At 47.9% G+C, this 14,084-nt stretch overlaps 1 long non-coding RNA gene across 1 annotated transcript in view; it reads right to left on the bottom strand.

Moving 5' to 3' along the window:
- Positions 1-6,862: 6,862 nt before the first annotated feature.
- The window catches only part of LOC107182453, a 9,828-nt gene continuing 2,606 nt past the window's right edge, over positions 6,863-14,084 (bottom strand). Inside the window, exons 3-4 of the long non-coding RNA XR_001513167.1 lie at positions 9,211-11,486; positions 6,863-7,129 (exon numbers count right to left, since the gene is read on the bottom strand). This is a non-coding gene — a long non-coding RNA (uncharacterized LOC107182453). The remainder of the gene's footprint in view (positions 7,130-9,210; positions 11,487-14,084) is intronic.

Consider the following 14,084-nt stretch of genomic DNA (forward strand, 5'->3'; position numbering starts at 1 on the left):
GAGTGCGCAGAAGGAAAGAGATAATAAAGATTAGAGCAGAAATAAATGGCATAGAGACCAAAAAAACAATACAGAAAATCAATGAAACAAAGAGCTGGTTTTTGAAAGGATAAACAAGATTGATGAACCTCTAGCCAGGCTCACCAAGAAGTGAAGAGAAAGGACCCAAATAAACAAAATCAGAAATGAAAGAGGTGAAGTAACAACCAATCCCACAGAAATACAAAGGATTATGAAAAAATACTTTGATCAACTCTACTTCAAACAAAATGGACAACCTAGACAAAATGAACATATTCTTAGAAAAATACAAGCTTCCAAAACTCAATCAGGAAGAATAAAAAAGCCTGAATAGGCTGATAACTACTGATGAAATAGAAGCAGTAATCAAAAAACTTCCATCAAACAAAAGCCCTGGTCCGGACAGCTTTCCAGGGGAGTTTTACCAAACATTCAAAGAAGAACTAAAATCTATACTCCCCAGACTATTCCAAAAAATTCAAGAGGAAGGTACACTTTCAAACTCATTCTATGAAGCCTAATTCCAAAACCAGATGAAGACACTACAAAGAAAGAGAATTACAGGCCAACATCCCTGATGTACATAGATACTAAAATCCTCAACAAAATTCTAGCAAGTCACATCCAGCAATATATTAAAAAGATAAGACACCAAGACCAAGTGGGATTTATTCCACGGATAAAAAAAAAAAAAAAAAAAAAAAAAAAGCTTTATATGACAAACCTACAGCCAACAATTATGCTCAATGAGCAAAAACTAAAACCATTTCCCCTAAGAAAAGGAACAAGGCAAGGGTGCCCACTTTCACCACTCCTGTTTGACATAGTATTAGAAGTGCTAGCCATAGTGATCAGACAAGAAGAAATGAAAATCATTCAAATTGGAAAAGAAGAAGTGAAACTGTCATTATTCGCAGATGACATGATATTGTACATAGAAAACTCCAATGACTCCACCAAAAAACTACTAGACTTCATAAATTAATTTGGCAATATAGCAGGATACAAAATTAACACCCAGAAATCTATGGCTTTTGTATATACCAACAATAAACTCCCAGAAATAGAAACTAAAAAACAATCCCATTTACCATTGCACCAAAAAAGTTAAGATACATAGGAACAAACTTAACTAAGGAAGTAAAAGACATGTACTCAGAAAACTACAGGACATTGAAAAAAGAGATAGAGGAAGACACAAACAAATGGTAGAACACTGTGTTCACAGATTGGTAGAATCAACATCATTAAAATGTCCATACTACCCTAAGCAATCTACAGATTCAATGCAATTCCATTAAACTACCAATAACGTATTTCACAGACCTAGAACAAACACTCCAAAAATTCATATGAAATTAAAAAAGACCCCAAATAGCCACAGCAATTTTGAGAAAGGAGAACAAAGTTGGAGGAGTCACAGTACCAGATACCAAGCTATATTACAAAGCCAGTGTTCTCAAAACTGCCTGGTACTGGCCCAAGAACAGACATATAGACCAATGGAAGAGAACAGAGAACCCAGAAATCAACCCAAGCCATTATGCTCAATTAATATTTGACAAAGGAGGCAAGAGCATACAATGGAGTCAAGACAGTCTCTTCAATAAATGGTGCTGGGAAAATTGGTCAGATACTAGTACATGCAAAAAAAAAACGAAGCCAGACCACCGATTTACATCATACACAAACATGAACTCAAAATGGATAAAGGACTTAGACATAACATGGGAAACCATAAAAATCTTAGAAGAATCCATAGGCAGCAAAATATTAGACATATGTTGTAACAATATCTTTACCAATACAGCTCCTAGGGCAATGGAAGCTAAGGAGAAAATAAACAAATGGGACTACATCAAAATAAAAATCTTCTGCACAGCAAAAGAAACCATCAACAAAACAACAAGAAAGCCCACTGCATGAGATAATATATTTGTCAATGGCATGTCTGATAAGGGTTTAATCTCCAAAATTTACAGGGAACTCATACAACTTAACAAAAGGAAGATAAACAATCCAATAAAAAATGGGCAAATGACCTAAATAGACACTTTTCAAAAGATTGTTTAAGCGACGCTGATAGTTCAAGGACAAGTATACAAAAGGAGGAAGGGGCAAGATCACTAGATTATCTGCAAGGGGGTGATTGTTGTGAGGAAAGGGGGTGGATGGTCAGGAAAATGGAGGTATAATTACTGGCTGGGAGGGCTCCACAGAGTAAAACATTTCACAGCATTCAAATAGAGGAAACACTGCCATTGATAAAGATCCAGCCCAGAATTTCACCAGGAGAGTGGGTTTCCAAGTGAAGGACAGGAAAGAGGATGGCCAGGGAGAAGGTGCAGGAATGGCGGGGCCTGGAGCAGGAGTCTTGCTACTTGAACGTAGAAGTCATCAGCTATGGTGACAGATGACAGAGAAGACAGAAGCAGATGCTCTTCAGGGGTAATGGGAGCACTGGGCACCTACTTACAACAGGGAGGGCAGAAGTGCTGTGTCTGAGGGCATGGGCTTCAAAGTCAGGGATGGTTAGTGAGGACGGAGGGTGGGAGTCATGATGTCATAATGAGGACAGGAAGCTGCATTTTCCACTGCGAGGCCTGGGGGTAAAGGAGTGTGGGAAATGGCCACCACATGAGATGCCCAAGGAAAGCCCTGTCCCTAAGGAAGCAGCTTTCGGTGGAGTATGAAAGCACAAGACCCGCCGAGATGAGAGGCGAGGGTGTGGTCCTGAGGTGTCCTGGCACTGTGGGGAGAGTTTGGGGAGTTGGCGAGGCCTCCAACCACCACAAGGTAGGCACTGGGGTGAGGCTCGAGGTGCATGGGCTGCAGGGCGTTATGGAGTTGGCACTGCTAATCTGTGAGAGGATGTGGGTCAGCTGTAAGGGTGCCTTCTTTTTAGAAACTGGGCTGTATTGTGGGTAGCATGGTGGCCAGGGGGTGGGCTAAAAGGAGTAACAGGAACCAGGGCAGCCCCTGTGGAGGCAAAGGCGAGGTATGTGGCAATGCCTCTAGCCTGAGTCCTCAGTGAAGGGCCCCAGATAGGACTGGAGGTCCACAGAAGCGCCTGCCTCACTGACTTGTAAGCAGAAATGATCAGCTTGAGATCAAAGATATGCCTCCTCCTGGCGTGTTCTCTGTGGTGTATATTCCTGAGTCTAGCAGAGTGGTAAATGTTGGGTCAAATGTTTGGCACTTGTGAAGTAGAAATCTTTCCCTCCACTGGGAGACAGGCCCAGCCCTGAGGTCTTTGTCCCAGTTCCCCTCTAAAGTGTATCACCACAGGTCACCTGTTCTCCAGTGGTCCTCACGCAGGCTGTGGCTACTCACCTCCTCTCCATCACTGCTGGGAAATGGTGAGTGGCTGGAATGACTGGGAGCCCCAAGCTAGCCCTGACTGAGTCAATAGGTGGGTAGTATCTCAGGTTGACAAACAAGCAACTCACAGAATGGACAAGGGGTAGATTCCACCATGCTTCAAATATCCAAGCTATGAGGAGCCCATTTGTAGAACACTCCAGACCACAATTATAGCTCAGGCCATATTCCTAACCACTGATGTGAACTCCGCTGGCACAAGAAATCATGCATGTGCTTATCAGTTGACACCTCTCTCATTTCTGTTCCAGGAAACTTGTAAGTCAAACAATGTGACCATCGTGGCTATGCCTTCAAGTTGCTCATAGTCAAGTAGGGGGACCAGTTGGCCGATCTCCTTTCCAGAGCTGCAGAGGAAGCGTGGCCGAGTCCTGGCAGCGTTCTATGGACACAAGGTGCTAATAATCCGCTGACTGCTTGGCAGGAGATAGTCAGTCTGTGTTCATGATTCATTTTAAGGTTTCTTTCCAGCTCCAGGCTGAGTCAGGGAACACGGACACCTCAAGTATTTTCTTAGTCTCTCCATGCTCATTAATGACGTAAAAGATCTTTGAGAACCCACGCTCCCTGAGCTCTGTATACTGCAGAGAGCACACCCAGACTTGTGGGACTCTCCAGAACAAACACCTGCGGCCCCACAGAGTGCTGGTGATGACTTTGTGGTACGGTGTGAAGCAGACATTATGTGCAATGATCTCCAGCTTATCATTTTGCTCATTCCCTAAGAAGACTATACGATGCTTACCTTGTGCTGGATTTATCTTTCCTACAGTTGACACCTTTATTCAAAAAAGTGTGTGCAGCCTTCATAAGCCTAGCTCCGCCATCACATCTCTCAGCTTTCACATTTATTGTCTAACACAAGCAGGTCAATCTTGTGGCCCGTGGGCCACATGCGGCCCACAACGAATATTTGGCGGCCCAGCCCATTTAATGGTATGTAAGAAACGTTTGATTAAAAATTTCATAACTTAATTTTTACAATATCTTGTTGCACATAATTGTTAATAATGAACTACAACATTCGCTAATGACTGATTACTAATGGCTGATTACTAATGACTGATGACTATAATCATGTTGCATTCATTTCCCTTAAGCACCTTACGCGCAGGCGCACCATTTCTCTCCACTAATACCAGCAGCGAATATTTTAGCAGCTGATGGCCATTTAATTAGCCTTGGACTGACTTGTTTGGTATGTGCAACAGGAAATATTTCGCTTTCGGAGAACAAGAAAAATAGGTTTATTTGTGTTATGCTTATTAATTTGTGTAGTTATTCAGTGTCTGGTAAGTTAATGTTCAAAAAATTATTAATTTTTACAAAAATGTTCAGTTATTTTATGTTAACAATTATTCATTTATTTCAACCCTTTGTATTCAGCATGTCTCTATCGAAATAAACCTACATTTCTGTGAAAATTGAAGCTTTTGCCTTTTTGCAGCCCACATACACTTCAACCTTGTTTATTTGGCCCATGGTAGCCTTTGAGCTTGACGTGCTTGGTCTGACACTTTCAGTGATTTAGGGAAGGGCCACTTATTTCGTTGCAATACTAATAATTATCTTGTGTGATGCAGATTTTGCAATGTGTTAAACTTTCTCTTTGATCTGTCAACATTTTGGCCTCAGCTGTATACGGTGAAGACGCAGAGTGAAGTCACTCCATCTCTTCCCCTCTCCTCTCCCCTCCCTTCTTTTCTCTCTGACATGTGCACAGGCCTGCATGCTGCCTCCAAGCTAACAGAAGTGCGGGCATGTTCTTGGTGATGGATTGGCTACCCCCTGCGCGCCCCCCCACCCGGGATCCAAGGAACCCCCCACCAGGCCCGTGCCCTGACCAGGAATCGCACCGGTGACCCTTCAGTGCATGGATGGCATCCAACCAGCTGAGCCACATAGGCCGGGGCACAAGTGTTTTAAACGATGTTCTCCTTGTAAAAGAACAAAACTATGGGAACAGGTGCACAGGGCTTAATGGAGGCTTAAATGCTGGCAGCTACACAGTTTCATTCTAAAGGGATCTGCTTGGCGCCAGAGGGCCCAGGGTCCTGTGCACAGGCGGCCCATGAGGCTGGAGGTGCCACCTCCTCCTCCATCAGACTCCCTCAGGCTCCGCCGGACCGGGGAAGGCTCCACGCAAGGCCTCCTCAGGCCGGAGTGGGTGGGCAGCTGGCACCCTGCAGAGCCCCATCCCCCATTCTCAGCCGTGTCACCCGGCTCAGGCCCCTCGGTCACTGTGCGACCCAGTCCTCCATCATCCTAGACGGATGGTCCGCGCAGACGCAGGGAGCAGGTAAGCCTGGGGCTGTTCCTGATTTCAGGAAATAGGACATGGTTGGGAGGATTGGTGGGGAAGCGGGGGATGAAAATGTGAACAAACTCTCCTCGGCAGGCAGCCCTCCCCCGGGGGTCCCTGTGGCCGTTTTCTTAGGCCGAGAGGCGGCTCCCCCTCTCCAGCGTTGGGACCCACCAGGCTGGCCCTGCGGGGACTCGCAGGGGGAGGGGTGCAGGCACGGGCGGTGTCTGACCCTCCGCGCACAGATGCCTGCGACCTGGGGAAGGACCTTGCCCTGCGCCCTCAGAGCGGCTCAATCCCAGAAATGAACGGTTCTCTCTGGAAGAGAGCGGGGCCTGAGGAGTGGCTTTGAGAGATGTTTTCTGTCGCGAGGGAACGGCGGTTCTGCATTCACGGCTTTCATTTCCCACAGGATAGATGTCACTGGGTGGCCAGTGACACAGGAGGACAGCTATGCCCGCGAGCTGGAGCAGCAGGGCTGGGGAGTAGAGCAACCGAGGAGGGCGGGGCAGGAGCCCGACCCCTTGTGCGACGCTGATGGGTGTGGATGCTGTTTCATGGCTCTCAAAGCACCAGCACCAGCCGGCTCCACAGCCTTTTCTGCATTAATAGATGGAGATACGTGTATACGTGTCATCCATCCAGCTGTGGAAGGGCATCTGGGCTGTGTCCACATCTTGGCTCTGGGGGTTGGGGGGATCCTGCCATGGACTCTCACTCAGCCTTCACCAGGAAAGGAACCCTACCTCGGGCCACACGGTGAGCCTGGGCATCCCGCCACACGCACTAAGCCGGCCCGGGAGACTGATACTGCACGCTTCCGCTTATAGGAGAATCTACAGTCAAAGCCCTCGCGGCCGAGAGCGGAATATGCCTGCGGGCGTCGGGGTGCTGGGGAGGTGCTGTCCACTGGGTTGCATTTTGCTCTGCGGGGACAGCACGTTCTAGCTGACAATGAAAACAGGCGCGGCGTGCAGGCCTCGAAGTGGAAGTGGAAGGCTGTGCTGGGTTCGTCCTCAAATTCTTCTTCCTTAATGAGAATACACTCACAGCAGGAAACGGGCGTGCACTCTGAGTCAGGGCGCTTCCTGTTACTCCGTAGTTCAATGGACTTTCGACATCATTCTACTCTGATTTAAATGCTAAATAAAGGCGACGAGCTGGGCTGGGGAACACGGAGGCACAGTCCTGAGATGCCCAGGGGCTGCTGCTATGCAGAGGGCAGGACCATGCTCTCGTCCTCTCCTACCCCCAGTAGCTCTGCCCCCAGAGCATCTGCTGTGGGTCCCCAGGACAGGCACGTGGCAGGGAAGGCTGCTGGGCCCATGGCCCTTGACCGCAGCTGCGGTCATGAAGCGAAGGACAGTGACTGCAACTGTGTCAGGGCAGCCAGTGCAGGTCACGGCATGACATCCTTCCAGGAACCTGCAAAAGAAGCCAACAGACATGACAGCGTCTTTCGGGGCTGGCATGACTCCCGGCTTTCCCGACCTCAGGCTCCAGCTCCAGGTCAGCCAGCAGCTTGCTCCTCGCATGGACGCAGTGATGCGCCCACTCCCTCCCGCACGCCTTCCTGTGTGAACGTGCTGCTCCCTCAGCTTCTTTCTGCAAATGAATCTCACCCTAGAGACGGTGTCTGAGAATAAATGGGCCCGAGGGAAGCTCCCAGAAAAAAGTGCTAAATATCAAATCTGTTTTTATTATCAAACCATGTGTATAAGAATGCATGATGTAGGGTAATCAAACTGCTCATGAAGAGCTGCTAACTGAACAGCTGCGTGACCTTGGTGGGAGGTGGTTTTGTTGCTCAGGAAGTACTTATGTCCTTTGCCACACCCCCAACCAGCCCCTGCAAGATATACATCCTTATCCCGCAAACTGCCCTGGCTTTTTAGGCATGAGTGTGTCTGTCTGAGCAAAAACACTTGCTAGTTTGGGCGCATTCTCTGTGCCCCTACTGTCTACATAGGTACCACGTGTCCCAGATCACAACTCTGTCTTCAGCCTGGAAATGCACAAAAGTCAACCTCTGCCTGCGGGAGAACTGACTCAGCCGAGCTGAAGTCTGGGAGTGAGCAATAAAGAAATGCAGGCTCTTTTAAGTCACTGAGAAAGGGACTTGCTTGTTGATGCAGCTAAAGCTGACTAATACACGTAGCTGTTTGCTCATTGACTCACAATATCATATCCAGAATCGACTTTTTATTTTGCTAACAATCTTCAATGCTGCATAAGAGACAACCATAAAGTCACAGTAGCAGGCAATACTATGTATTGATAACTCACGCATGGACTGGAGTAATAAAGCAGGCCGGCGTGATGGAGGCAGCTCTGTGCCCTGTGTCTGATGCCAAGTTCCCAGACTGGCAGGTTATCCCAGGCATGGGAGCCCCACTGGGCAAGTGCTCATTGAGCCCCTGCTCTGCCATGAAAGCTAGCACCCCAAGTTGCACGACCAAGTCGACATCTTGGATCAGGAAACCCTCCTTGGAGGTGAAGGGAAAGAACTAAATATTTCTGAAAATAATCTACCACACTAGTTAGTCCTAATATTTTACTGGGGTTGATTGATTTTTCTGTGTGTGTTCTGCTTTCCTTTCCATTTCCAGATCAAAGAAAGTATATTAAAAACATGTAAGTCAGAGCCCACATACAGGCTGCCTTCGAAGCACTCGGCCATCGACCACTTATATAATGTGACCCCTGTGACCTCATAAATGACCATTCTCTGCATTATCTATGTAATATGGATCAAGCAGAATAGAATGTATTAAACAACACATTTAGGACTATGGTATACGTTTGTGTTGTCAATATAGTACCATAAGCCCCTCATCACATGCAAAGGAGCTTCAATAAAATTCAAGGCTGATTTCTCATCTAAAACAATAGAGGTCAGAAGATAGTCGAATGGTATATTCAAAGAGCTGAAAGGAGAAAAACTATCAAGGAAGAATTCTATATCCAGCAAAAGTATCCTTCAAATAAAAATTGAGTCATTTTGAGATAAGAAACAACATGCAAGAATTTCCTCTCAAGGACCCTCTCAAAAGAGATACTGAGGAGAGTACAGGAGGCTGAAATGGGAGGAAACTCCTGTGCATACGAAGAAATCGCACATTCTTTTTTGATGACGGTAACTATAAGGGTAAAAATAAAAGACCGCATAAATGTTCTTTTTATAATTGTTTTCTATCTGATTTAAAAGAATATTGCATAGCACAGTAACTGTAAAAAGGTTGGAAGAAACACAGTATATAAAGATGTAATCTGTAACAATAGAAAAATGGAGGAGGAACTTATATACAGGAACAATGTTTTTATATATTATTGAAATTAATGACATTGATACAAACCAGATTTTATAAATTGAGGAGTTCTTCAAAAGGGGAAGCAGGAACAAGAAGTGAGAGACAAATGTTCCACTTTAAAGGGGCCATGGTGGTTTGTTATTGTCACACTGAGATTATCATAAACTTAGTGGCTCAAACAACACAATCTATTACCTTGTAGTTCTGGAAGTCAGAAGTCCACAACGGTTCTAGCGGGAGAAAATCAAGGTGTCAACAGAGCGTGTTCCCTCTGGAGTCTTTAAGGAGGAATTTGTTTCTCTGAAGTTTCCAGAGTCTTCCCCCTTCTTGGCACATGGACCTTCATCACTCTGACCCTGTTGTCACATGTCCTCTGACTCAGACCTCCTGCTTCCCTCTAGTAAGGACCCTTGTGATGACCTCAGGTCCACCATGTAGCCAGGTCATGTTTCCAAGTGATTCTCGTGTTCTACACTGAGTGGAGTCATCAGCTGTTGCGACAGCCCCAGCCACCACATACTAGTAGTATAGTCTCCAGAGAAGCTTCTAGAATCCCTGGAACACTCTGTGAGATTTAGAGACCAGGGTTTCACCCAGAACTGCACAGGACTCCCCCAGAAGTCTGGGTTTCTTTGGCAGAACTTCTCAAATAATGATGCGCATGGAGGTATCCGGAGAGAGGCCTGGTGTCTGGAGATGGACAGCAGCAGACAGGGCTACCTCTAGGCAGAGCTGACGGGTGTTGTCAAGGGGACAAGAGTACAAGTGTAAGGGCTTTTCTTAGGATTGAGCTCTTGAAGGAAATATTTTTTTAGAGCAAACTCAGACCCCTCTCAGCACTTTGGAGGTGTCCAATATCACAGACTGGGTGGCTGAAGCAACAGACATTTACTCCCTCACAGTTCTGGAGACTGGAACTCCAAAATCAAGGTGCTGCAGGGTCAGTTTCTGGTGAAGCTCCTCTCCTTGGCTTGCAGATGACTGCCTCTTGCTGTGCCCTCACACGGTGGCATCTGTGTGTGTGTGCAGAGAGCACGACATCACTGTCTCTTCTTATGAGGACCCCGGACCACCGGATCACAACCCCAGCCTTATGACGTCCTTCAACATGAATGCCCTCCACAAGGGCCCTATCTCCAGTTACAGTCACACTGGGGTTTAGGCTTCAACACATGAATTGGACGGGAAGCCCAATTCAGTCCATAACAGGAGGCCCCAAGCATTTGACATTGGGAAGGGTGTGGAGCCTGCAAACACAGAGGTATGCCTGCCTGCTCACTTGCTCTCTAGAGCATGCCCACACCTTCTCCCCTCGCCTTCCCCTAGGCGTGGATTCTTGCCTGTCTTTCTCCTAAGCTCCAAGGGCCCTTCTTTTGCCTCTGTAACTTGTTTCCTGAGTCTGCAGCCCAGCTGTCTCACTTCTTCCATGGCTCACTTCTCCTCTTCTGTGACTTTCTAAAGAAACTTATTCTTGTATTTGAGTCTTGGTTCTGAATTCTTTCTAAGCCAAAACTCAAGGACTGAGGTCTAACATCTAGTGCCAGTTGCCATGAGTTAGCAGATCGAATGAGCTTCACAAGTGGCATATCCAAGGGGAGGTCTTGGCAGGCATCAGGCCTGCTGAGACGAGTTCGCTTCATGCGGTCAGTACCTGCACAGCAGCTCAAGGAAAAAAAGACGGAGGTGTGTCCTCGGGACTGGAGAATAGAAAACCCCCAGGGCCCTCTCTCATCTTGTTAGAAATGATGTCAGCACCTGCCACTGTGACGGGTGCTATTAAACGGAAAGATACTTGAAGGGAACTGCCTTTCCTTATTGCAATAATGAAATTTAAGGCACAAACTTAGATCCATCTTCTTTTTGAAAGAACTGAGTATCATATTCAGAAAATGTTAGCAATGGAAGGAACTCTGAGTTTGTCTGGAAAAAAAGTAACCAGACTCACAGGCAACTTGGTGGCTCCTCCAACTTCTCTCATCCATCTGAGAGTGGAAACATCACCCCTTGTCCCGTAGAGATCAATGAGGACATGCAAGTTAACTAAGTAAAGTATTACAGGCGAAAGGCCAAAACATGCTTTTACATTTTAAAGTAGAATTTATTTTAAGAAAAATTTTATTTGGAGGAAACCAAGCAGCTGTGCCTGCCCTGGAGGAGCGTTACTTTAGATGACAACTACATTTCAGAGCCTGTGCCGTTGTCACGTTTAGTTGGTTACACAAAGTTACAATTAACTATTATCATTAAAAGCTGACTGAAACCCTGAAAACAACATTCTAATAGCACCTGGGAAAACTCAAAGCCATGGCTTCCCACCCCACTGAGCCAGCATCCCCGTGTGCTCCCGGCAGCCTTGCTCACCACCCGGTAGCGCTTTCCCGCGTCAGTCCTGCGTGACCGGCAGGCAACCAGCAACACAGGTATGTCTCCACAACATTCTCGGCTGCACATCTTTAAGGAACAGTCCGGGACTGCAAAGGGGGAAAAGGCCACAAGTTCCCGCCTCCGAACTATCACTCTGATCCCTCTCAGCCTGCTGCTGTCCGCAGGGTCTGTGCCTTGGGGGTTGGGGATGAGGCTTCAGCACTGCTCAGGCTGTAGCTTCACTAATTCCCTTGGTGGCAAAAGAAAGTGTTGCCTGTAGGACATGCTTCAAGGGTAAAGCTGGATCATGTGGCTGCATAAAAATATCAATAAAAAAAAAAAACATCTAATGAACTGGTTGATAAGCTTGCGGGGCACTGATGTCCCGCCATGGTTGAAAGTCTGGAGTCACCTTGCAGTAGGCGGGGCCTTCATCCCAGAGACAGTGACAGGCATCAGCGCTGGCCAACTTCAGGCCAAATCCATGTCCGCGTGTCAGTGCACGGCCTGCAAGCTTGGAATGGCTTTGGCTTTATAAATGAATAAAAAATATTTTAAAAGAAGAATTATATTTGATAACAAATAAATATATTAAATCCAAATGTCCTTGTCCTTAAATAAAGTTTGCTGGAACTCAGCCATGTTCTTTCATGACCAATCGTCTGTGGCTGTTCCAGGCTGTTCCAAGTCAAGTTCCGTGGCTGCTACAGAGACCACAAGACCTGCAAAGCCGGAAATAGGTCTATCTGGCCCTTCACAGAAAAAAGTGTGCTGCCCCTCGTGTAGGCCGTGGTCCCCAGCCTCGGCTGGGCTCCGGGGTCCAGCTGAGGCCCTTTGCAGAGCCAGTGCCAGGCCTCACACCGAGCGGCCAGGCTTTCCGGGCGACTGATCTGGAGGCCTGAGGCAGGTGCTCTCATGAGCTTGCGGTGGGCACCCCCTCCTCCTGCACTTCCAGCTCCTGCTGTCCGTCCTCCGCCCCTCGCCTTCTCTCTGATGTCTTCCCGACTGGACATGCCCTCTGGCTGAGAGCCTCACTACAGGATGCCTTCCCAGGAACAACACACTCACACGTGCACACAGCAGGCCAGTCTCTCACATGCACGCATGAGCACACCCACGACACACGTCTCCTGCACACATGTGTGCACATGGACACACAGCCTGTACACACACATAAACACAATGTGATTTTCAGAGCTCAGAAGAGTGAAAAACGATCCTACTAAATCGAAGCTGCAGGCTCCTTATCAAATAACGCCTCCTTCCCTCATTGCCAGCGCTCCAGCCCTTCATCTGGAAAAACAGCCTCTGCCCTTGGGTTCCAGGATCACGTTTTAGTCTCCAGGTGGTTTTCCATTCTCTCATCGGCTTCTTCCACACCGCGCCTCCAGGTGGCAGCAGAGACTCACAGCTGAAAGGCTTCTTGTTTTGTGTGTGTTTTGGGGGGGGGCGCTGTGTCAGTGTGTGTAGGTGTCTGATGAGTCTATGTTTGTGTTGTGTGTTTGTATATGTGTGTCTTTTGTGTGTGGTGTGTGAATGTATGACTACGTTTGTAAATGCATGTATACGGTGTTGGTGGATGTATGGTGTGCGTGTGATGTGCATGTATTTGGAGTGCATATGTGTGTGTATGTATGTGAGTGTGAGTGTGAGTGTGTGTGCGTGTGTGTGTGTGTGAAGCTCGGCTATTTTAGTTGATCAGTTCCCCAGAGAGGCTCATTAAGGAAGACTGTTCTGGGGCGACATGCTGGTTCCAGGCTACCTCCTGAGAAGAGGGGACCCTCCTGCAGAGTCCTCCCTGCCTGCTGAGCAGGGTTGGTGGGGTCACAACCACAACAACCGCACAGGGCACTGTGGCCTAAGACTCTGCCTCCCTCTGCACTCCAGGCGTGGCTCACCGGCTCCCACCCGGCACTGCCAGGAACAGGCCGCCAGCGTGCCTTCCTCTGTGGAGGTTTCCTCTGGGGGGGGGGGGGGGGCTGTCTGGGCCCCTCCATTAGGTCCCACTGTCTTCTGCCATCACACCGCCAGGGGGCAGTGCTTCTTGCCTTCCTACCTGTACTGTGGCTGCCCTGCTGGGGCGGGCAGGCCATTGTGTGGTGAGGGGGGCGGGTGAAGGCCTCTGTGTGAGTGGCTCTTGGCTGCTGCCACCTTATCCTAGGAGCAGGCCCGGGGCTGTCATCTTTCCTTTCTGACCTGCTGTTAAACTGACAATGGAAAACTCTGCCCCTAATTGTTTTGCTTGGGGCATGTGACTAAAAAAAGTTATGAGAGGGGTATTAAGTTATGGGAAAGTATTGATAATTATGCTTCCAGATCAAAATGTTATTTGGCTTGCAGACCAAAAAAAGGCATGAGAACACAGGGTGCAGACACACAGGCCCCGTGTGGCAGAGAGAGCACACGGAATCCAGGCCCTTACCTACTGCTTCCCTCAGCTGTAAAACGGGGACACGATGTCTGCCTCAGCTGCGCTGCTGAGAGAATTAGTGAGCAGTGTGAGGGGCAGTTTCTGGATACGATGGTGACGATGACAACATTCCCTTTCGGATACCTAACAATGTGCAGGACACGGCCCAGGCCCCTCCCACTGGCTCACACCCACTCTGCTCGCCCCTCCCCTCCAACAGCCCCTAGCAACTCCGCTGGCACTCCACGGGCTCTTATGCCCACCGCACTGCCCGGGACCCAGTGACATCCCCACC

The sequence above is a fragment of the Myotis davidii genome, unplaced genomic scaffold (genome assembly GCF_000327345.1).
Source record: "Myotis davidii unplaced genomic scaffold, ASM32734v1 scaffold750, whole genome shotgun sequence".
NCBI classification, from domain to species: Eukaryota; Metazoa; Chordata; class Mammalia; order Chiroptera; family Vespertilionidae; genus Myotis; species Myotis davidii.